The sequence below is a fragment of the Bos indicus x Bos taurus genome, chromosome 21 (assembly GCF_003369695.1).
Source record: "Bos indicus x Bos taurus breed Angus x Brahman F1 hybrid chromosome 21, Bos_hybrid_MaternalHap_v2.0, whole genome shotgun sequence".
NCBI lineage: Eukaryota > Metazoa > Chordata > Mammalia > Artiodactyla > Bovidae > Bos > Bos indicus x Bos taurus.
The window spans coordinates 63687549-63712591 of NC_040096.1; positions in this window are offsets into that span (position 1 = coordinate 63687549).

Consider the following 25043-nt stretch of genomic DNA (forward strand, 5'->3'; position numbering starts at 1 on the left):
GAGACAGAACAGGAGAGACTGGAAAAGCATTGTTCACTACCCAGCTCAGGGGGCCTCTCATGCCTGACAAATAATGAATTAGAGAGAGATCAGAACATCCAAGACCAAAATAGTCATTAACCGCCACTCTCCCCAGACCCCCTCCCTCAACACGCCGGCTGCCAGAAGCCAGCCCAGACAGTCCAGTCAGGAAACAAAAAGATGGAACAGAAAGGCCCCTTTGAGCAGCCCGGTTATTAAGAGCTCTAGACGGTGGGGGGAGAGAGTGTGCACAGCTTAACTCAAACATTCGTGCAGAAATGTAAAAAACAATTATGACATTCAATTATTCCATTAAGTGAAATTAACCATTCTTCTCGTTCTTTGAAAAGACCAAAGAAAGCAGAGATCTGAATAATTAGGTCAGTGAAGAATTGTGAAGAAAGGATGTCTAGACTTTTATTTTCATTAAAAGTAGGAGGGGGTTTTGCATTTGCTGTGCTCTGTGTGTGTGTGTGTGTGTGTGTGTGTGTGTGTCCGCTTGCTCTAAGAGCGCCTTTGAATTCCCGGGGTGGTCACATCCGAGGCTCTGCCCTGGCAGGTACGGCCAAGTCCGGATCAAGGAGTGGCATTCCCACTTTGATGTTGGCTGTCATGCTCTGTTGCTTGACGATCTCTTTGGCTGCCTGCAAGTCTGTTGTCCTGGGCGACCAGGTAAACCCAGCCAGGAGCACAGACCCTGTCTCCCATCCTCCTTGGCACCACGAGCAGAGGAGAAAGGGAGAGATGTGCAGGTAGAGATGTCCCCCAGCACTCCTTGAGTTCCCAGGAGGGGTTTGGCTCTTGATCATCATCTACTGAAGCTGTTACCTGGTGATGGCTCAGTGGACGACACATGTGCATATACCTGCATGATTACACGTGTGAATAAACACACTCACCCACACGGCTCAACTGTGACATAAGAGAGAGAAGGGGAAGTGGAAAAACAGGGTCACTCCCTGAGCCCTTGGGTGTATTGTTTATTCTCTCACGCCCATGTGTGTCACTACAAATGAGAATAAAGACAAGAAAAGACCCTGATGCTGGGAAAGATTCAAGGCAAAAGGAGAAGGGGGTGGCAGAGGATGAGATGGTTAGTTAGCATCACCGACTCAATGGACATGAATTGGCTCGAAATCTGGGAGATAATGGAGGACAGGGGAGCCTGGCATGCTGCAGTTCACGATGTCACAAACTCTCAGACATGACTTAGTGACTGGCCAGCAACAACTGCCACCACCTGAGCAGGAAGCTGTTGGTAGCAAGCACGCTGCCGTGTCTCAGCATCTCAACTCAGTGTCGGACTTCCCTTGTCCAACATGACATAATTTTGCCAACAAACTATTCCTGTATGTGATTCAGTAGTCTGAAAATATGGAGTATCAATACTACCTGGGTTTTTGTTGTTGTTTTGGTTTTTTGTTTTGCTTTATATATATTTTTTTTTAATTATGTGTCAAGTGGTCCATTTCTCCAAGGATGCTTGGAACATCAAACATGCTTCTTTGTGATAAGGGTCTCTGTTGTTTAAAAGTTTATCCCATGACAAGTCCAAAAGCATGTAACATTAAACTACGGCCTGGACATTGCTTTAAAATGGCTTTCTAAATTTTGTAAACTTTTAAACTTGATGAAATACATATAACATAATATTCACGTCTTAACCATTTTTAAGTGTACAGTTTGTTGGCATTAAATGCATTCACCCTGTTTGGCAACCACCACCATCCAGGTACACAGGACTGTTTTCATCCTGCAAAACTAAAACTCTGCCCCTGTTAAATACTAACTCCACAGTCCCCCCTCCACTCCACCCCTGGAAGTCATCATGCAACTGTCTGTCTCTATAAATTTGGCTCCTCCAAATACCTCATAAAAGCAGAATCATACAGTAGGTCTTTTGGGGTCTAGTTTATTTCTCTTAGCATAAATATCCTCAAGGTTCATTCATGTTGCATGTGTCAGAATTGCCATCCTTTTTACGTGACAGAGTAATATTCCATTGTATGTATAGACTACAGTTTGTTTTCCCATTGATCCTTTAATGGATAACTGGGTTGCTTCCACCTTGGGACTCTTGTAAATTATGCTGCTATGAAAATGGGTGTACAAATGTCCCTCCTAGTTACTGCTTTCAATTCTTTTGGGTTTTAAGGTTAAGTATTAAAGGAGAAAAAATAAAATATCATTTTCTATTCCTGGAAAGGGAGATTCTGTTCTATGTATTGAGTTATCATAACATTATAGAAAGTATACAATACATTCTTGGCATTCAAGTAGAATTAAAATTTTGGTTGTAACACTTAAAAGCGTCGTCAATTTTTAAAAGTAAAAAATTTAAAGAGCATAGTCAATTTAGATAAACTAACTTCTCCAAGATTCACTTTATTGACAAGCAAAAAAAAAAAAAAAATAGTTCTTTCCAATCTAGAAAGGTGACTGTGAGAATTGAATTGATGAAGATCAGTCCCAGGAAGGCAGGGAAGAAATCAGCCTCACTCACACCACGTCCCAAAGTCTTCTATGACGCCTGGCCCAGAGAGCGCTTAGCAAAAAGCAGTCCATGGGTCAAGTGTAAATGACTATGTACGGTTCACCTTACACATTGTGGGGTACATAGGAGGCACCTGGTAACTGGGGAGTGGTGTTACTCTCACGGTCATCTTGGTGATCTCAACATATTCAGTTGGAATCACCACTGTTCAGAGGCTTGGCCCCTCCCTTAACAAGGAAGACTGGTAAGCACGGTATGGAAGGAACTTGGCAAGGTCAAGCAGATTAGAGCAGAATCAGAGTTAAACTCTGTCTCCTAAGTCCCAGTCTAGGGCTCCATCTCATCCATTTCTTGTTCCAACAAAATAGATTAGTCAAAGCTCAACAAAAGCCTGATACACAGTCTCCCATATGTCACCAGGAACATTCCTTTACAAACCTCCATCTCCTGGGTGTGTCACATTCTAGCAGTCATCTCAACTCAGAGCTCTGGACTACTTTCCAAAAGCTGCTGCAACAAATCAGAGGCTGCCTGCAGTCCTTGGCTCATGACCCCATCCATACATCATTCCAGCCTTGTGCTTCAGTCATCACCTCTCCTCCTCCTTCCTCTATGGCCAAATCTCCTTGTCCCCCTCTGTAAGGACACTCCTGATTATATTTGTGGTCCACACAGACAATCCAGGATCATCTCTTCATCTCAAGGGTCTTGACTTAATCACATCATCAGCAAAGTATGATTTGCCATGTAAGGTAACATTCACAGGTTTAGGGAAGTAAGACTTGGATACCTTTGAAGGGTCATTATTTATCCACCACATACCTCCAAGGGGATGCAAGACTGATGATATATTCTCAATCTAGTCTCACTTATGTTCTCAATAAGTGAGTCCAAGAAATACGAAAAGTAATGACAGCTGAAGAGCTGATAGCATCTTGATCAAGGATCTGCTTCCAGCTTGCCTCGTTCTTCTTTCTTCTCCTGCAGCCTGGCACTGACCCCACCTTCACAAGGTATACTCATGGGACCTCTCTTTCTCCGCCTACACCTGCTCCAGGCCAAGCTCTCACACTCCTCTGCAATCAATATTCTTCTTACCTTCCATCTCAGCAGCCAGGAGCTAAAGGCCCACTGGGGTATCCACTCCAACTTGGGATAATCCCAATCACTGTCCAAAGTCCTTTTAGTTGATCAGAACCCTGAGTGCCTGTAGCTTCTACCCATTTGTGATCCGAAGCTCTACATCTTGAGGTCCCAGAGATGAAGTCCATTGTCCCTCCAGTGTAGACAAAGAACCAAAGGAGAGGGACTGGGGAGGTCCTTAGAGGGTAAATGGTCAGAATCCAAAGCTAGCGAAGGAGTGTCTGCAAGGACCTTCTAAGTTTGATGAGGAAATAGAATCTGAGTCCCTGTGTGTTGATTGGGCAGGATTAAAGCAAAGAAGAAATTGGTAGGAAGCAGAAGAAGCACAAGCTGGAATCAAGATTGCCAGGAGAAATATCAATAACCTCAGATATGCAGATGACACCACCCTTATGGCAGAAAGTGAAGAGGAACTAAAAAGCCTCTTGATGAAAGTGAAAGTGGAGAGTGAAAAAGTTGGCTTAAAGCTCAACATTCAGAAAACGAAGATCATGGCATCTGGTCCCATCACTTCATGGGAAATAGATGGGGAAACAGTGTCAGACTTTATTTTTCTGGGCTCCAAAATCACTGCAGATGGTGACTGCAGCCATGAAATTAAAAGACGCTTACTCCTTGGAAGAAAAGTTATGACCAACCTAGATAGTATATTCAAAAGCAGAGACATTACTTTGCCAACAAAGGTCCGTCTAGTCAAGGCTATGGTTTTTCCAATGGTCATGTATGGATGTGAGAGTTGGACTGTGAAGAAAGCTGAGTGCTGAAGAATTGATGCTTTTGAACTGTGGTGTTGGAGAAGACTCTTGAGAGTCCCTTGACTGCAAGGAGATCCAACCAGTCCATTCTGAAGGAGATGAGCCCTGGGATTTCTTTGGAAGGAATGATGCTAAAGCTGAAACTCCAGTACTTTGGCCACCTCATGCAAAGAGTTGACTCATTGGAAAAGACTCTGATGCTGGGAGGGATTGGGGGCAGGAGGAGAAGGGGATGACAGAGGATGAGATGGCTGGATGGCATCACTGACTCGATGGATGTGAGTCTGGGTGAGCTCCGGGAGTTGGTGATGGACAGGGAGGCCTGGCATGCTGTGATTCATGGGGTCGCAAAGAGTCAGACACGACTGAGCAACTGAACTGAACTGAACTGATTGTGTTCTCTATTTAATATTTAACTGTGACTCAGCTGAGTGTCCAGACTATTAGAGAAAATGTCCCAAATACTCAACACAGAGAAGATATACACCCAGGTAATCAGAAGAGACATAGGCTATAGGGCTGAAGCAAGGTGCCAGAGATACCCTGGAGGGCTAGGCCCTGACCGTTTGTTACCTAGATGGTAGGTCCCAGGGAGGAAGCTGAGATGGACCAGACAGCACTCAGGAACCTCAGAGAGAGGCTGTTTACCAATTTGTTTTATTGAGAAGTACTTTTGTATTTCAGCATCCAGTAAAGAGGTGGCTTTGCCCAAGCACGAAGTATCAGCTCTATTTTTATGGGATAGGTGTCAGGTGTATCCTTGGGTGACAATGGTGAAAAAGCAGTGAAATCCTCTGAGACCTTCTGCTTCCTCCCTTATGGGGATTGCCTTGACCAGATAATTGGGGGCATCCCCATAATTCAGGGTCAGCAGTAAACCAAGGTAGCCTCAGAGCCTTCACTTGGCCCCCAAACCCAACCAGGCTCTAAGCTAGCCCAGAAGCTTCCAGGAAGCCCCATGTTGAGCTTCTGGAGCCCAGCTGTCCTTGTGGCATCAAATCTTGAAGTTCAAAACTATAGGGAGGTAGCCCAAGCCAGCACAGTCTAGCAGGCTCTGAGATGGAAAGGCAACATCAGTCCACTTCCTGGGCCAGAGTCCATCCAGGGAAAAGTCAGTAGATGTCAGAGGATCCCCAAGGACTGCACAGCCATAAACGATCTCTTAGTATGCAGCATTGTGATGACTAGAGCATAGATGAATCAGACACATACCACCCACACCCCTCCTTAGAAGACGCATGAGCACAAGCAGACACACACACGCGTGCACACACACACACATTCGTTCATACACACTCCACACATATCCTCACACTCACACATACTCGCTCACTCACATATAGGTGATTTTCCCCCTATTGCTGTTGTAACAAATTGCCACAAACTTGGTGACTTAAACCAGCACAGATTTATTTTCTGGAAGTTCTGGAGGACAGAAGTCCCCAGGCGTCTCACTAGGCCAGCATCACATCTGGAAACTTTGTGGAAACTCCTCCTTTGTGGAAACTTTGTGGAAACTCCAGAAGACTCTTTTCTTGTCTTTTTCAGCTTCTGGAGGAGCCCACGGTCCTTCTTCCATCTTCACACCTGCAATGGCAGGACAGGGGCTTCCTCATCACAGCACCCTGCCCTCCGCCCCCGCCGCCTGCTCTTACTGGTGAGGACCCTCGGGATGACATCGGGCCACCAGGGGAACCTCTGATGGCAAGGTCAGCTCTTAAAAACCTCTACCCCACCTGCAGTCCTAAATCCTGCTCACCACATAACATTTAACATATTTGCAAGTTCTGGGGATTAGGACATGGACATCTTTGAGGGGCCGTTATTCAGCCTACAACATACACACACACACACACACACACACACACACACACACACACACACTTTCTCTTTTTATTTTGCTTTGTCTTTTTTTTAATCAAAACATACATATTTTATTGGAGGACAGTTGCTTCACAATGTTGTGTTAGTTTCTGTTGCACAACAAAGTGAATCAGCTATATGCATACATATATCCCCTCTTTTGGGGATTTCCTTCCCACTTAGGTCACCACAGAGTATTGAGTAGAGTTCCTTGTGCTAAACAGTAGGTTCTCATTAGCTATCTATTTTTTACACAGTAGTGCATATATGGGAGAAGGCAATGGCACCCCACTCCAGTACTCTTGCCTGCAAAATCCCATGGACAGAGGAGCCGGGTAGGCTGCAGTCCGTGGGGTCGCTAGAGTTGGACATGACTGAGTGACTTCACTTTCACTTTTCACTTTCATGTATTGGAGAAGAAAATGGCAGCCCACTCCAGTGTTCTTGCCTGGAGAACCCCAGGGACTGGGGAGCCTGGTGGGCTGCCGTCTATGGTTGCACAGAGTCGGACATGACTGAAGTGACTCAGCAGCAGCAGCAGTGCATATATCGGCTTCCCTGATAGTTCAGTTGGTAAAGAATCCACCTGCAATGCAGGAGAGCCCGATTTGATTCCTGGCTCAGGAAGATCTGCTGGAGAAGGGATAGGCTACCCATTCGAGTATTCTTGGGCTTCCGCTGTGGCTTAGCTGGTAAAGAATCCACCTGCAATGCAGGAGGCTTGGGTTCGATCCCTGGGTTGGGAAGATCCCCTGGAGAAGGGAAAGGCTACCCACTCCAGTGTTCTGTACAGTCCACGGGATTGCAAAGAGTTGGACAAGACTGAGCAACTTTTACTTTCAGTGCATATGTGTCATGTTGCTGCAAATGGCATTATTTCATTCTTTTTTACGGCTGAGTATTATTCCATTGTTTTAATATCTATATACCACACCTTCATTATCCATTCATCTGTCAATGAATATCTAGGCTGTTTCCATTCTCAGCTATTGTAAATAGTGTTGCAATGAACACTGGGGTGCAGACACTGCCCTTTCTCTTCTTCAACAGATCCACCGCTCCAGATACTGCCCGGGATTCCGAGTTAGCTAAGCCACACCCATCCCTCCCATCATGCCTGTTCTCATCCCCATCAGTTCACTCACCACACCATATTAGAGGCAGACATTTCCTCATCAGGACCATCTACAAAAACAAGAGTTTCTTAAGGTTGGGACTCCATGGCACTTATGCAGTAGGCTCAGCACCACATGTTCCCTGGAATGCAGGATATTCACTTATGATTTGTGAGCACATAAATGCATGGATGAGAGTGAATGCATGTATTACTCTAGCAATCAGTTCAGTTCAGTCGCTCAGTCGTGTCTGACTCTTTGCAACCCCGTGAATCGCAGCACGCCAGGCCTCCCTTCCCATCACCAACTCTCGGAGTTCACCCAGACTCACGTCCATCGAGTCGGTGACGCCATCCAGCCATCTCATCCTCTGTCATCCCCTTCTCCTCCTGCCCCCAATCCCTCCCAGCATCAGAGTCCTTTCCAATGAGTCAACTCTTCACATGAGGTTGCCAAAGTACTGGAGTTTCAGCTTTAGCATCATTCCTTCCAAAGAAATCCCAGGGCTCATCTCCTTCAGAATGGACTGGTTGGATCTCCTTGCAGTCAAGGGACTCTCAAGAGTCTTCTCCAACACCACAGTTCAAAAGCATCAATTCTTCAGCACTCAGCTTTCTTCACAGTCCAACTCTCACATCCATACATGACCACAGGAAAAACCATAGCCTTGACTAGACGAACCTTTGTTGGCAAAGTAATGTCTCTACTTTTGAATATGCTATCTAGGTTGGTCATAACTTTCCTTCCAAAGAGTAAGTGTCTTTTAATTTCATGGCTGCAGTCACCATCTGCAGTGATTTTGGAGCCCAGAAAAATAAAGTCTGACACTGTTTCCACTGTTTCCCCATCTATTTCCCATGAAGTGATGGGACCAGATGCCATGATCTTCGTTTTCTGAATGTTGAGCTTTAAGCCAACTTTTTCACTCTCCTCTTTCACCTTCATCAAGAGGCTTTTTAGTTCCTCTTCACTTTCTGCCATAAGGGTGGTGTCATCTGCATATCTAAGGTTATTGATATTTCTCCCAGCAATCTTGATTCCAGCTTGTGTTTCTTCCAGTCCAGCATTTCTCATGATGTACTCTGCATAGAAGTTCAATAAGCAGGGTGACAATATACAGCCTTGACGAACTCCTTTTCCTATTTGGAACCAGTGCATTGTTCCATGTCCAGTTCTAACTGTTGCTTCCTGACCTGTATACAGATTTCTCAATAGGCAGATCAGGTGTTCTGGTATTCCCATCTCTTTCACAATTTTCCACAGTTTATTGTGATCCACACAGTCAAAGGCTTTGGCATAGTCAATAAAGCAGAAATAGATGTTTTTCTGGAACTCTCTTGCTTTTTCCATGATCCAGCGGATGTTGGCAATTTGATCTCTGGTTCCTCTGCCTTTTCTAAAACCAGCTTGAACATCAGGAAGTTCACGGTTCACATATTGCTGAAGCCTGGCTTGGAGAATTTTGAGCATTACTTTACTAGCATGTGAGATGAGTGCAATTGTGCAGTAGTTTGAGCATTCTTTGGCATTTCCTTTCTTTGGGATTGGAATGAAAACTGACCTTTTCCAGTCCTGTGGCCACTGCTGAGTTTTCCAAATTTGCTGGCATATTGAGTGTAGCACTTTCACAGCATCATCTTTCAGGATTTGGAACAGCTCAACTGGAATTCTATCACCTCCACTAGCTTTGTTCGTAGTGATGCTTTCTAAGGCCCACTTGACTTCACATTCCAGGATGTCTGGCTCTAGGTGAGTGATCACACCATCGTGATTATCTGGGTTGTGAAGATCTTTTTTGTACAGTTCTTCTGTGTATTCTTGCCATCTCTTCTTAATATCTTCTGCTTCTGTTAGGTCCATGCATTTCTGTCCTTTATCGAGCCCATCTTTGCATGAAATATTCCCTTGGTATCTCTAATTTTCTTGACGAGATCTCTAGTCTTTCCCAGTCTGTTGTTTTCCTCTATTTCTTTGCATTGATCGCTGAAGAAGGCTTTCTTGTCTCTTCTTGCTATTCTTTGGAACTGTGCATTCAGATGCTTATATCTTTCCTTTGCTCCTTTGCTTTTCGCTTCTCTTCTTTTCACATTTTTTTTGTAAGGCCTCCCCAGACAGCCATTTTGCTTTTTTGCATTTCTTTTCCAGGGGGATGGTCTTGATCCCTGTCTCCTGTACAATGTCTCATTGGAAAGCAGGATGCAGTGCTCTGGGCTTCACATCTATCTGGCCATTTAGCTCTCAGGACAATTCAATGAGAGGAGCTCTGCTGTTATTGTCCATTTACAAAAGAAAATAGAAAAGATGATATATCAAGAAAGTTAATCAGCTCACTCACTCAAAGATGGAGTCACAATTTGAATGGATTAAAGGAATCATGAGTGCCCACTCACTGGTCCTGCTTTATTCTCCAGCTTTGATTCTGAGTTTTAGAGACACCATGTGTCCCAAGCCCTGAGCTCCCCATGTGGGGCTCCCACAAGAAATTACCTTTTTTTTTATTCAATCCAAAATGGTGCTTAAGAATGTGAGATTTGGAGTGACACAGATCTAAACGATCAACCTGGTCCTTCCACTTGCTGGGGAAAATCAGCCTTTTGAGGAGTCAGTCTCCTCCTCTGTCAAATGGTGATGAGTGTGGATTAGAAGCCAATACACACACAAAGCCCTTAGCACGTGGACATAGGCAACACGTGGTCAAGTTAACCATCAGCGGACATGGGCTCGGGGCTCTCAGGAGCTTGTGCATTGGCCGGTCATTCCCACGAGTCGAATCAAGAAGACAGGGCCAACAGAGACATGTGGTGGGAAGGAGAGGACCGAGATCAGGCAGGAGGACTGGTCCCCAATGGTTTTCGAGCCTGGGATGCAAGACACAAGAATCCAGTTCCAAGGTTTGGTGTAGACAGGGCTGGAGAGAAAGTCAGATGGGAGAGCCTGAGCAGAGAAGACACCATGGATTCCAGAGACAAGAGGTCATGCCCAAGGCTGGGCTTTTTCCTTTTCTTTCTTTTGCTATTTCTTTTTCTTTTCTGAGCTCCAACACATGAGTGCATGGGTGGGCTGGTCCCACTTAGAGAGGCCTGTGACAGAAAGGACCATTTTCCCACAGCTGGAGACTCTTGGCATGCTGGAATTCAATCCTGCCTTGAATGGGTGGTCTGCCGGGCCCTCTACCCCCTCCCCACCTCTCTCCCTATTCTGGAATATGTCTTTGCAACTCTGGATCTAGCCAACACACAACATTTTCCTTGCTGCTTAAATTAGCACATGAGAAATAACTCAAGATAGAAATCACAGTTCACTTAACACTAATTATTTCCCTGGAAATGAAGATTAATATTGAACTTGTTACTTGCAGGGAGAAGAGTAAACACACACAGGCACACACCCTCCAAGTAAATGTGCAGATCTAATCCTTCAATTACTTCAGATCCACACACCAAGCAGCCCTGGTGGCCAAGTGTTTCCTACTTGGTTGCTATGATCAAATCCAGGAATTGGGGAAAGTTCATAGCTGGCCCGAGGGGTAGAAACACACCCCAGAGCAGATAGGAGTTTCAGGGTAACTGGGCAAGTTCTGGGGTTCTAATGCTCCCCAAAGAGATGACAGGTGTCCAGCCTTGCCTGCCCTGTGTCCCCAGCAACTGCATAAGAGGCTCTGGTTATAGACGTTCAGAACACAGAGCAGTGAATGGATGGGTGAATGGGTGAGTGACCTCATGGGTAATGAGTGTCAATGAAGCAGCTTACCCAGGATGAAGAGTCAGCGATCCTGATGCCTAATCCAAATCTTGGTCCGTCCCTTTGTGAACAGCAGCAACCCAGGCAGGCGTCACAGAGGAAGCAGCCTTGGAAACTAAACAGCAGGCTTCCCCGGCAGCTCAGCAGTAAAGAACCCGCCTGAAAATGCAGGCGACACCAGTTCGATCCCTTGTCCAAGAAGACCCCACATGCCGTGGAGCAACTAAGCCCGTGTGTCACAGCTACTAAGGCTGGTGCTCCCCAAAGCCCGTGCTCCCCAACAAGAGAAACCATGACAATGAGAAGACCGTGCAGCGCAACTAGAGTGGGCCGCCACGCTCTGCAACCAGGGAAAAACCCACACAGGAACAAGATCCAGCACAGCCAAAATCAAATAATTAAAAAAAAAAAGAAAGCTAAGTAGCATTTAAGGAGTGAATGTTATTCCAGCAGAAGAGTCTAGGAACCAAAATCTGAAACCAGGAAAGCTGGAGGCGTAAAGGTGAAACAATGAGAGGTGTGTGTGTGTATGTGCGTGTGTGTGTGTGTGTGTGTGTGTGTATGTATTTTCTCTCTGGTGTGTGTATGTGTGTATTTTCTCTCTGGCAGGAGCAAAAAGGACTGGAAAGTATAATACTAACCACATTTGTGTGGTAAGCTCAGGTTTACAAAGCACTTTATAGTCATCGTGGGGAGTTCTCATGACGGTTCTATGTGGTGGGTATTTGCCCCATCAAGGAATCTGACAAGCAGGAGGTGATATAAATTGCCCAGAGCCACAGAGATGGAGAGTCACCAAGCAGGAATGTGAACTTCAGCCTCCTGGGTCCAAACCGAGAGCTCTCCCTACGCCCAGGTGCCTTAGAGAGGGGAGAGGCTTTAAGCGCCTGTCCAAGAAGTGAGCAGTCCAGACTGGCGGCCTCTCCATCATCAGCAAGTCCCATCAAGACCCCAGGGATAACAAGGAAAACTCAGCTGCTGGGCACTGCTCAGCTTGCAGAAACATCTCCAGCCATTCAGCGTCCAGGGTAGGAAGACAGGAGACAGAGACCGGATGTTTAATCATCAATTGCACATTTAGCATCTCAACCTCAGAGCAGCCGTGCCATGCTTCCCAAACTTTGTACATCTGTGTGCCCCAAAGTTATTATTCCCAGCTGCCAAACTATGGTGTCCCTGGGACAGTGATTCAAGTCTAGGTGCAGACTGAAGGTGGTCAGCCACCTTACCTTTCTTCCCCTGCCCAACGAAGCCACTGCAGCCCCAAACGTACTCCTCCTAACTCCTCCCTGCCCCGTGACTTGGGTTGGTCTCCTGACGTTACTGATCCAAGAAAAGTTGAAGAAAAAATAAGGCTACTCCTCATCACCTCCATGTGAGCCCAGTGGGGTGTATGCAGAAAATTTGGAGCAAGGGACTCACTTCTGCTAGTTCAGTCCTGCCGGCCCAGAGATGACAGGACAGAATTCAGAGCTACACAGCGGCGGGTTTAAATCTCAGCTCCACCGGGACGCACTGGGGTGGCTCTGGACCAATTCCTTAACCTGTCAGCCTCAGCCATTTCATCTGTCATAGGGTGGTCATCCCATCAAGCAGAGGTGTCTTGAGGATGGGTAAGTCACTTGTAAAATGTCTGGACGCTGCACATCCCTGGTAAACATAAATTTCCTCTTTGGTGTGTGTGTGTGTGCTCGTGTTAAGCGTTTTCAGTTGTGTCCGACTCTGCAATTCTGTGGACTATAGTCTGCCAGGCTCCTTTGTCCATGGGATTCTCCAGGCAAGAGTACTAGAGTGGGTTGCCATGCCCTCCTCCAGGGGATCTTCCCAACACAGGAATCGAGCCTGAGTCTCCTATATTGCAAGCGGATGCTTTACCATCTGAGCCACCAGGCAAGCCCCTCCTTCTCTGGTGGTGGTGGTTTAATTCCTAAGTTGTCTCTGACTCTTGACAACTCCATGGACTATAGCCAGTCTGGCCTCTCTGTCCAGGGGAGTTTCCAGGCAAGAATACTGGAGTGGGTTGCCATGCCCTTCTCTAGGGGACCTTCCCCACCCAGGGACTGAACCTGGGTCTCCTGCATTGTAGGTAGATTCTTTATCATCTGAGCCACCAGGGAATACTTCCTTATTTGGAGAGACTGTTTACTAGTCTTAGAGGCACTGAGTAACTTAGGTAGGGCTTCCACTTGGTAGGAATGCAACTTACATAAGTGCTTCTGGTTTGGAGGACTGGGTTCAACGTGCCCTGTTCTAAAGGATGGCCATCTATAAATTACATTGGGGGACTTTCATTTCTTTCCAGGCTCTGCCTGTGGCATCCTTGGCATATAGGAGAATGAATGTGATTTCCTCCTTGGGGAGGTGGGGCAAGACTGCAAGCGTGCAGCCTCAGTGCGAGTTTCTCGAGGAGGGGATGGTGGCTAAGGCTTCATGAGCCCTGAGGAACGCAGTGGCCAGCAGGGCACAGACCAAGACCTGCCCCAACCCTCCATCTGCTCCTAGAGGTACCTTGATGTTCCTGTCCAGGAGTCACGTATCCTCCATGTACACACTCGGTTGTTAAGTTCTCCCTGTCCATCAGGGGGTCCAATCCACCCTTGGACAGTGGTTATTAGAAAGCTGGCACTTAGTTAGGAAAAACAGGAGTAAATGCTTGAGACTGAATGGTAAGCAAATAAAAATGGTCCATTAAAAGTAATGTTCATTAGTATACATATAGCATACATACACAGCAAAGTGACTACAATGATATACTAAAATGGTAAGCTTTTAATCAATGGGTGGCAGGATGAGAGGTGATTGTAAGCTTCTCAATCTTTGCCGTATTTTCCATAATGAATATCTATTTACTCTTCTAATCAAGAAAAAATTAGGCATTAATCAAAGGAAGTGATTCCTTACATCAAGCATATATATATATACATACATACATATATATATAAATCCAGGTTTCTTGATTGCCAGCCCCACATCTTATCAATAAAAGGAATAATGCAGATGGAAATATTTGTGAGCTACTTATGTTCTACTAGGATGACTCATAATGTAATTAGCAAGTAAGCTCCAGCACATAATGGAAGGGTGACCCTTTGCAAAATAAAGGGATTCTTTACTTTGGATAAGGAATTGCTAGAGGTACTTTAAGCTGACACTCGCACGCAATTAGTCACAGATCGACTGTAAGAGAGACCTAGGGCTCAGTGGCCCTGGAACAGTGTTAACGTGGGTGGGATTCATGGCCGGTCACTTCATAGATCTTTCAGGGCCTCAGTTACCCTGGGTAAAGACAAGTTGGACTAGACTATTTTCACAGGAACTACGAACTCTTCAGGAGTGATCAGAGAAAACAAACCAATTTAATTAGCAACCGGACATTGAAACAGTGAAAGCTGTTGATGATTGGAACCCAAGTCCTAAAAATCTCCATCTCTAGAGATTCAAAAGAAGGCTTCCCTGGTGGTTCAGAGGTAAAGAAGCTGCTTGCCAGAAAAGGAGACGTGGGTTCGATCCCTGGGTCAGGAAAATCCCTGGAGAAGGAAATGGCAACCCACTCCAGTGTTCTTGTCGGGGAAATCCCATGGACAGAGGAGCCTGGCGGGCTGCGTACAATCCATGGGGTTGCAAAAGAGTCTGACAGGACTTAGCGACTAAACAACAAAGAGACTCAAAAGATCCTGGCTCCATATAACTGAAACAAACAAAAAAACTAATAGAGGTGAAAATTGAAACTCGTAAACATAATACCAGCATTTAAGAACCATTGCCCCTAGAAGATCAGATAAGAATAAAGACAAAACAGCTCTGAGATGCTAATATGAGCCAGCAGAAAAGCAGACTTTAGCTGTAAAAACCACACACACACACATGCACTCAGATATGACACAGGAAGCTTCACCTATTGATGCAAACCATCTAATTATTTTTAAATAGAGAATCATAGAAGGGTCTTCAGAGATTATCCAGCCACCGCTTTTCTGTGTTTCTTTTAATCCACAAAAATCTTTCTTCAGATGAAATCTTACATGGAACAGGTACAAGCAGAGCCGCTCTGATTGAAGGTGTGCAGAGATACCTGCAGACACAGAGGACACCCACATCCCGCCACAGGATTCTGGGGGCTCACCAGAGCACAGGTGAAAAGCCACTGGTCTCATGGGGGCCCAGAGAGGACACGTGACTTGCTGAATGTCACACAGCAAGCTGGTATCAGATTGAAAGTGAAAGTGTTAGTCACTCAGGCATGTCAGATTGAGGACTGGCCAAGCTTCTCTAATAGCTCAGTTGGTAAAGAATGAGCCAGGAGACCCTGGTTCAATCCCTGGGTCGGGAAGGGAAGTTCAGCTGGAGAAGGGATAGGCTACTCACTCCGGTATTCTTGGGCTTCCCATGGGGCTCAGCTGGTAAAGAATCCGCCTGAAATGTGGGGGACCTGGGTTTGATCGCTGGGTTGGGAGGAGCCCCTGGAGAAGGGAAAGGCTACCCACTCCAGGATTCTGGCCTATACAGTCCATGGGGTCGCAAAGAGTCGGACATGGCTGAGCAATTTTCACTTTCAATCTGGTATCAAACTGAAGACTGGCCAAGGATCCGGCATCACTGTCTCCAAACCCAGGGGCAGGCAACCAGCTCACCAGCCTGTTCCACATCAAACACCCTGCTTATCTCTCACCCTAGCAGAGATGTCCCTGGACCAGGTACGCTTGGACATCATCCTGTTCCCTGCTCTCTCCCCTATACCTCACGTCTCATTGTTCAACTTGTCCTTCTGATTCTACCTCCTTAATATTATCTCTACAGTGAAGCCAAGATTTAAGCTCAGACCTCAAGACTGCTCAGCTTCTGGTCTGTCTACCCCCAGGGCTGATCCAAGATCACCTCATAAAAAGCATCAGAGACTCTTGGTGGCCTTCAAAAGACCCAGCCATGTGACCGCCCATGAGTTTCGGCAAGCACAGATCCTTCTCCAAAATCCTCAGCAGAGTCGGTTCCTCTGTGAAGTACTCACAGTGGCCATAACTTGCTTGAAAATAACGTCATTTCTTTTTTAATACTTTTTTTTAAAAAATTGTCATGATGTTTTGTTTTTTGTTAAAGGATGAACGATAGCTCTTGGTGAAACTGGTAACCCCGGGACTTGTCTCCGTATCTTAGCAATCTGTTCCAAAGTCCATCAAAGAGATGGTGAGGCAGTAATGATGCTTTTATTAGCAACCTTTACACTTCGTCAAAATTAAAATGAAAATGCAACATTCATATGTAAATCCAGTTACCTTCGAGGTTCCCTGTATCCTTTATCCCTTTCATGAAATTACAGATTATTAAGAAATGTTTGAAGAGTGGGGAGACAGGCTTCAGGGGAGTGTGAAAGAGGCAGAGAGAGACAAAGGGGTAGCGAGCACGAGGTGCTTTGACCTTGACCTTCTCTTTCATACTCACAAGCATTTTGGTCTGTAGTTTCAGAGCTCATCCATTGTCCAAGACAGACTACCCCGCTGCCAAGCCTGACTTACACATCCAGTTTCATAGAGACCCAAAATCTGAGAAAGGAGAATAGGAAGGCTTGGCAGGGTCAGGAACCCCTGTTTACAAATATATCTCCTTGATAATGAACTATTTATGGCAGATAACCACAAACACTGATTGACAAAGGACTTTATTTAAAATTGTGCAGACAAATGTGAGATATGAGAATTGGAAGAAAAAAAAAAGTAATCCAAAGGGGGAAAACTCTCCAAACTGTTTCCAAGTGTCTTCTTCAGATGCGAGCTGAGACTGGACAATTCACAATGCTTTGTGAAACCCGGAAGGTTCACATTGTCATGTGAAACACATTGCCATGGAAACCTGGAAGAGTGGACAGCTAGGCCTTCCCAGGATCATCTGGGAAGGCTTCAGGGAGGAGGTGACTTTTTAGCAGGATTGTAGCAAACAGACTCTTAAAGTGGCCCATACAGTGCCTACCTACTGCTGCCCACACACTGTATATGATCTCCTCCCCTGGGTGTTTCTGGGACCATGGCTGCTTCTGGTCAATAGAATATGGCAAAGCTTATGAGAAGTAAGGATGCTGTGATTTCCTGATTAAGTTATGTAAGACTACAGCAGTCTCTTTGCTGGAGTCTCTCTCCCTCTCCGGCTGACTGTAAGGAAGCAAACAGCCATGCTGGGAAACCCCATGGACAAAGAACTACAGGCAGACTCTGAAAACCAAAGACAGACTTCATCGGATGCTCAGCAAGGAACTGAAGCTCCCAGTCCCCCAGTGGTGAGGAACTAGGTGCTGCATTAACACAGGAATGGAAAAACATCCTCCCCAGTTCAGCCTGCAGATAAGCCCCCAGCCCTGAGTGACATCTTGATAGAAGCCTTCGGGGACCCTCAGCAGATGACCAGCTAAGCCATACCCAGTCCCTTGACTCACAAAACCAGTACAGTGTCTTGTAACCAGCTGCATATCTCCAGCTGTTTTTTCTTTCAGAGTGATAGAAAACTCATACAGGTAAGCTGAGGAAAGAGTAAGAATTTGCAAACTGTAGGATGTAAAGGAAATTCCAGACCAAGGGAACAGCAGGTACAAAAGCATAGTAACAAGAAAGTGTCTATCTTGCTCCAAGAAAGGTATGAATTTAAACATCCCTAGGGTAAGAAAGTGGGTAGGAGGTAGAAGATAAAAGATGAACTCAAAAGAGTTAAAAGATTAACCTCAAGGCCAGCGTCTCTTTGACGTGGCCTCACTTCTGATCCTCCTGGAGAACTTTGTGTTCATCCAAGGCCCTGCTGCCACCCACAGAGATTCTTCTCCACAGTGCGTGGACTGGGGCTGAGAAATGACGGGTCTAGTAAATGCCCCCAGGTAATCCTGAAGCCGCCGGTCCGGAGAACAGGATCGGGGCCCATGTCTGCACCAAAAGGCATCCAGCGAGAGACATCTCTCAATACTGGAGAGACATAAAATGTTAACTTTCAGGAGGTATAACCCAGAAGTAGTCCGGAGGATGGTCTGGTGGGGAAGACGGGCTGGAGACTATGGTCCAGGGTCCCCTAGGAGGTCACAGCAACAATGGCAATCTGAACCAGGGAATGGCCAGGCATTGGAGAGAACTGGGCACAAGGAGAGGTATGGATGGCCCTCGGCAGGATCTGGTATGTAGTCAGATGTAAGCAGTTGAGAAAACAGAGATGTGGGGGAAATCTGACAGAGAAAGACGGGAGGAGGAGAGGTGGAGGAGGTCTGGGTGGATGATGAGGAGCTCTGTTTTCACGAGCTGCATCTTGCAGGCTCCGTATTCACTGACCCACGGACCTGCTAACTGGGCCTCAGGAGCTTTTGCGTGTTGATTTTGGCTCTGTCTCTACTGGAATCGTCCAGACTCCAAATTTCCAGGCAGTGCAATCCTCTCCACACGGAGGCCATTTACACAGAAAACTGCTAAACCCCGATAATCCCTGCTGGTGGGACAGTGGCTGTTTGGCCATTTCATTCCTGTAATTGCCTCCAAGTTCAACTGCAGAGGTGGTGGAGCCAGGAATGCTTCAAGGAATGCTGCATGGGGTGGCCCTACTCCCGTGAGCCCTGAGTCTAAATGACTAATTCCTGGACCCAGCCTCAGTGGGCTGATGCCACTGCAAAGCTTGGAGTTCAGAAGTGTGTTCATTCGGTCAGCATTTGCTGAGAGTGCCCAACACGGCTCCAGGCTTGGGGGGAACTGTCCTGAACAAGACAGGGGTGCCCGCACTTGATGGCACACCCTACCTTTTTCCTCCTGTGAGAACCCTCAGGGATCACAAGGTTTAGAGTCTCCAGGGGCAGCAGAGGCTCTAGGAGGTGGCACCTTCCTCATCCTCACACATGAATACTCATCCTCACCTCAAGAATCCTCGGTTCTTCCCACGCTGACTTTCCTGCCAGGGCTGTGTTTTGCTGGGGGTTCTGTGGAACCCTGTTTCTCGGGGGCAGTATGGATAAACATTAGCCTTCAGGAAGAAGGTTCGGTGACAATAGATAACATATATGTAGCCTTCACTGCCTGCCAAGCATGTTCTAAGCACGTTGTGATATTAACTCACAGGATCCCACCAACCAGCAAGATTCTTGTTTTGTTTTGTTTTTCTTCTGGGGAGGCTGAAGCATGGAGGGTTAAGTTGCTGTTAAAGCTCACAGGGCTTTCAGTGATGGAGCTGTTACTCACACCCAGGGATCAGGACCAAGAATCTGAGCCTTCACCCTACACAACACCAGTGATGTAATGGTTAAACAAGCCAGGAATACCCTGGTTTTAAGAAATAAAGAGTCACATATATCCCTGATAAACTTTTTTTATGAGCTTTTGGCCATTCAATAACTTTTCGTGAAATACTGGTTCAAGTATTTTGGACATTTTATTGAGTTATTTGTCTTTTTCTTATTGATTTCTGGAGGATCTTTATATAGGGTGGCAACCAGTTCTTTGCAGATATTATATTAATATGTTTTCCAAGTATTTTTTCCCAGTTGGCAGCTTGCCTGTTCATTTTCTTGACAAGCAGAGGTGTTTCATTTTGAGGAAGATTAGTTTGTCAGTGTTTCCTTTTATATTTAACTTTTGGGCTATGTCCTGTTAAAAAATATGTTTCCCTGACCCAAGATCATATCTTTGACATTTAATCCTATCTTGAGTTAATTTCCCAAATGGTGTAAGGTGAGGGTCAAGCAACTTTGTTTTCCATGCGGATATCCAGTTGCTTCCACGCCTTTTTTGAAAGGACTTTTCTCTGTTGACTTGTTTTGTCATCCATGGCACATCAATTGACCATGTAAGTGTTCATCTATGTCTAGGTTCCCTATTCTGTTCCAACAGTGTAGGTGTCTATCTTTACACCAACATTGCTTTGACTACAGTGGCTTTTATTATGCATCAAGGAAATGAAAATGAAAATTATAATGAGATACAAACATGGAAGGGCTGAAGTTAAAGGACTGACAGGAACAAAAGCTAGAAAGGATTTCAAGTAACCAAAACTCGTATTTGTTGCTGGTGGGAATGTAAAATGGCCCAACCACTTTGGAAAACCATTTGGCAGTTTCCTCTGAGATTGAAGCTACAGTCACACCATGGTTCTGAAATGCTGCTCTTAGATGTAGAAATTAAAATGTCAGTTTGCATATAAACACTCACATGTGAATGGTCATAGCTGCTTTACTTGTAATAGTCAAATCTGGAGACAATCCAAGTGTCCCTGAACAGGTGAATGGATAAACAAACTCTGGGATGTCCATACAACAGAAATCCAGCAACAAAAAAGAGCAAACTGGATAAATGCAACAACATGTAAAATGCAAAGACATTACACTCGGTGAAAATAACAGGCTCAAAAGCATACTTACTACATAATTCCAATCAGAAGAAGTTTTGGAATGGGCCAAGGTAATCTACAATAAAGGAAACTTTACCAGCTCTGGTTGTTTCCTAGGAGAAATGACTGGGAGGAGACACAAAGATCTCTATGAGACGATGAAATTTCTCCATCTTTGTGAAATATGGATCATGCAGGTTTTTGCATACCTGTAAAAAAAATTACCACACTCTGCATTTTATCTCAGTAAAAAAATTAGAATTAAATGAAAAATAATTTAAATGTAAGGGAAAATGTATAAAACAGGCTTCTTCCTACATGGCATTTAGGTAAGCTAAAAGAAGCTGGAAATCTCTAAAAGAGGACTAAAGTTTGCAGGGACTTTTTTTTTAATTGATGGATAATTGCTTTACAATGTTGTGTTGGTTTCTGCCATACAAAAATGCAAATCAACCATAACTATATAAATATATATGTAATATATAGTATATATGTATATATTACATATATATATGTATACACCTACCTACCCTCTTGAGACTCCCACCCCTCTGGGTCATTACAGAGCACCAGGATGGGCTCCCTGTGTTATATAGCAACTTCCCATTAGCTATTTCACACATGGTCGTGTATATATGTCAATGTCCCTGTCTCAGTTCATCCCACCCTCCCGTTCCCCTACTATGGCCACAAGTCCATTCTCTATGTCTGTCTCTAGTCCTGCCCTAGAAACAGGTTCATCAGCACCATTTTTCTAGATTCTGCATATATGCATTCATACACAATATTTGCTTTTCTCTTTCTGACTTACTTCACTCTGTATAAGAAGCTCTAGGTACATTCACCTCACTACAACTGATTCATATTCATTCCTTGTTAGGGCTGTGTAGCATTCCATCGTATGTACGTGCCACAACTTCTCTATCCATTCCTCTGTTCATGGACATCTAGATTGCTTAGTTTTATTTTGATCATTGAGAAGGGTTGAATTGTGTTATATATTGAAATTGTAACCCCCTAGAACCTCAAAATGTGACCTTGTATGAAAATAAGTGAAAGTGAAGTCGTTCAGTCGTGACTGACTCTTTGCGACCCCATGGACTGTAGCCTACCAGGATCCTCAGTCCATGGGATTTTCCAGGCAAGAATACTGGAGTGGATTGTCATTTCCTTCTCCAGGGGATCTTCCTGACCCAGGGATTGAAACCGGATGTCCTGCATCTTAGGCAGATGCTTTACCATCTGAGCCACCAGCGAAGCCTGTATGAAAATAAGGTCATTGCAAATGTAATCAGTTAAGATGAGGTTGTCCTAGAGTAGAATGAACCCCTTCTCCAATGTGACTGATGTTCTTATAACAGGGGAAATTCGGACACAGACTCAAGCATGGGAGAAGGCCATGCAAAGAGAGGAGTTATGTCACCACAAGCCAAGAACCTGGCAGAAGCTGGGAGAGGCCTTAAGCAGGTCCTTGCTGAGAACCTTCAGAGGGAACACAGCCCTGCCAACAGTGTGATCTCAGGTTCTGGCCTCCAGACTGTGAGGCAATAAATTTCTGTTGTTTAAGCTACTTCAGTTCAGTTCAATTCAGTTCAGTTGCTCAGTCATGTCCGACTCTCTGCAACTCCATGAACTGCAGCACGCCAGGCCTCCCTGTCTATCACCAACTCCCAGAGTTCACTCAAACTCACGTCCATCAAGACGGTGATGCCATCCAGCCATCTGATCCTCTGTCACCCCCTTCTCCTCCTGCCCCCAATCCCTCCCAGCATCAGAGCCTTTTCCAATGAGTCAACTCTGCACATGAGGTGGCCAAAGTACTGGAGTTTCAGCTTTAGTGACATTCGTTTCAAAGAACACCCAGGACTGACCTCCTTTATAATGGACTGGTTGGATCTTCTTGCACTCCAAGGGACTCTCAAGAGTCTTCTCCAACACCACAGTTCAAAAGCATAAATTCTTTGGCACTCAGCCTTCTTCACAGTCCAACTCTCACATCCATACATGACTACTGGAAAAACCATAGCCTTGACTAGATGGACCTTTGTTGGCAAAGTAATGTCTCTGCTTTTCAACGTGCTATCTAGGTTGGTCATAACTTTCCTTCCAAGGAGTAAGTGTCTTTTAATTTCATGGCTGCAGTCACCATCTGCAGTGATTTGGGAGCCCCCCCCCAAAAAACAGTCTGACACTGTTTCCACTGTTTCCCCATCTATTTGCCATGAAGTGATGGGACCAGATGCCATGATCTTCGTTTTCTGAATGTTGAGCTTTAAGCCAACTTTTTCACTCTCCTCTTTCACTTTCATCAAGAGGCTTTTTAGTTCCTCTTCACTTTCTGCCATAAGGGTGGTGTCATCTGCATATCTGAGGTTATTGATATTTCTCCCAGCAATTTTGATTCCAGCTTGTGCTTTTTCCAGCCCAGCGTTTCTCATGATGTACTCTGCATAGAAGTTAAATAAGCAGGGTGACAATATACAGCCTTGACCTACTCCTTTTCCTATTTGGAACCAGTCTGTTGTTCCATGTCCAGTTCTAACTGTTGCTTCCTGACCTGCATATAGGTTTCTCAAGAGGCAGATCAGATGGTCTGGTATTCCCATCTCTTTCAGAATTTTCCACAGTTTATTGTGATCCACACAGTCAAAGGCTTTGGCATAGTCAATAAAGCAGAAATAGATGTTTTTCTGGAATTCTTTTCAGCCCAAGCCAAATATACAGCCATAGATTCCTTTGTTTGTTTGTTTGTTTTGCCCCTTGGTGTGTCTTTGTTAACAGACTCTAGATAATGTCCCTTGTTCTAAGAAGTAGCTCACTTACTTAAGTTTTCTGTTTTCCCCAAAGAAATAAGAGCATCTATTGTGACCAGGGCTATTGCATCCACATAAATGAAGAATTTTAAAAAATAATAATGTCCAATGACCCATCTTCATCATTTGCAAACCGTGTTCCAAAGAGCTTTCTCATTTTGTCTCCAAAGTCTAGAAGGAGAAATCATTGCTTCCATTTTGCAGATGAGGTGAATAAGGTTCCCATCAGACAGCAGTTTGTTGTTTGGTGTCTCTCAGTCATGTCCAACTCTTTAAGACCCTATGGACTTAAAGACACCAGGCTTCCCTGTCCTTCACTGTCTCCATTGAGTCAGTAATGCCATCCAACCATCCTCTGTCACCCCCTTCTCTTTCTGCCTTCAGTCTTTCCCAGCATCAAGATCTTTTCCAATGAGTCAGCTTTTCACATCAGGTGGCCAAAGTATTGAAGCTTCTGCTTCAGCACTGGTCCTTCCAGTGAGTACTTAAAGTTGATTTCCTTTAGGATTGGCTGGTTTGATCTCCTTGCTCCCCACTCAAGAGTCTTCTCCAGCACCACAGTTCAGAAGCATTTGTGGCGCTAGTGGTAAACAATCTGTCTGCCTGCCAGACAGCAGTTACTCTGAACAAAAGCAGCTTTTGCTCCATACCCAGATGTTAGAGCATCTCCCTCTAGGTTTCCCCAAGGCCACTGCTGGCTGCAAGGTGGGCTTCCTCTAGACGGGAAGGAGCAAGGATGGAGAGCATCCTGAGCACCTGGCTGGCCCCCTTCCCTGTTCCAGGAGCCAGCAGGAGGCAGGCACCACATGGGAATTCTACTTACTATCACTGGCGACCACAGACACATCTCCTCTCCCTGACCCTCCATTTCTTTCCCTGCAAATCAACATATGCTAGTAGCTACTAGCTCCAGTAAAGCCCAGGTAACAAGACCTTCCGCTGTGGCTTGGGACAAACTATAGCAGCTGCTCTTCACTCTTTACAACAGCCTGGACATAGAAACAACCTATATATCTAATGACAGATGAGTGGATACAGAAGATGTAATACACACATACAATGAAATAGCACACAGCCACCGAAAGGAACAAAATAAGATCATTTATAGAGACGTGGATGGACCTAAAGTCTGTCATCACACAGAATGAAGTAAGTCAGAAAGCAAAAAAGTAAATGTTGTCTATTAACGCATCTATGTGGGATCTAGGAAAGTGGTACGGATGAACCTATTTCCAGAGCAGGAATCGAGATGCAGATGAAGAGAAGGAACATGCGGACATGGTAGGGGGTGCAGAGGAGGACGGGACCAGCTGGGAGAACAGGACTGACGTATATGCACGACCACATGGCAAATAGATAGCTGGCAGGAAGCTGCTGCTGAGCACTGGGAGTTCAGCTTGGTGCTCCGTAACGACTTGGATGGGTGGGATGGGAGGTGGGTGGGAGGGAGGTCCAAGAGGAAGGGGATATATGTGTACATATAGGGATTCACTTTGTACAGCAGAAGCTGACACAACATTGTAAAGTAATTATACTCCAATTTTTAAAAAGCAAATATGGCTGCTACTGCTTCAGTTCTGGCTCCTGAAGTCTCCCCCCAACACCCTGTCCAGTCTCTCCACAGCTTCACCCAGCTGATCATACTGGGGTGGCCTGGAGCCGGATTTGGAAAATGAAAGTCCATTTCATAATCTTTTCCAAAATGGGTTAAACAGGGGGATCTTTCCTTGCCCACTGATGGAAATGGGAAACACAGAATAATGGG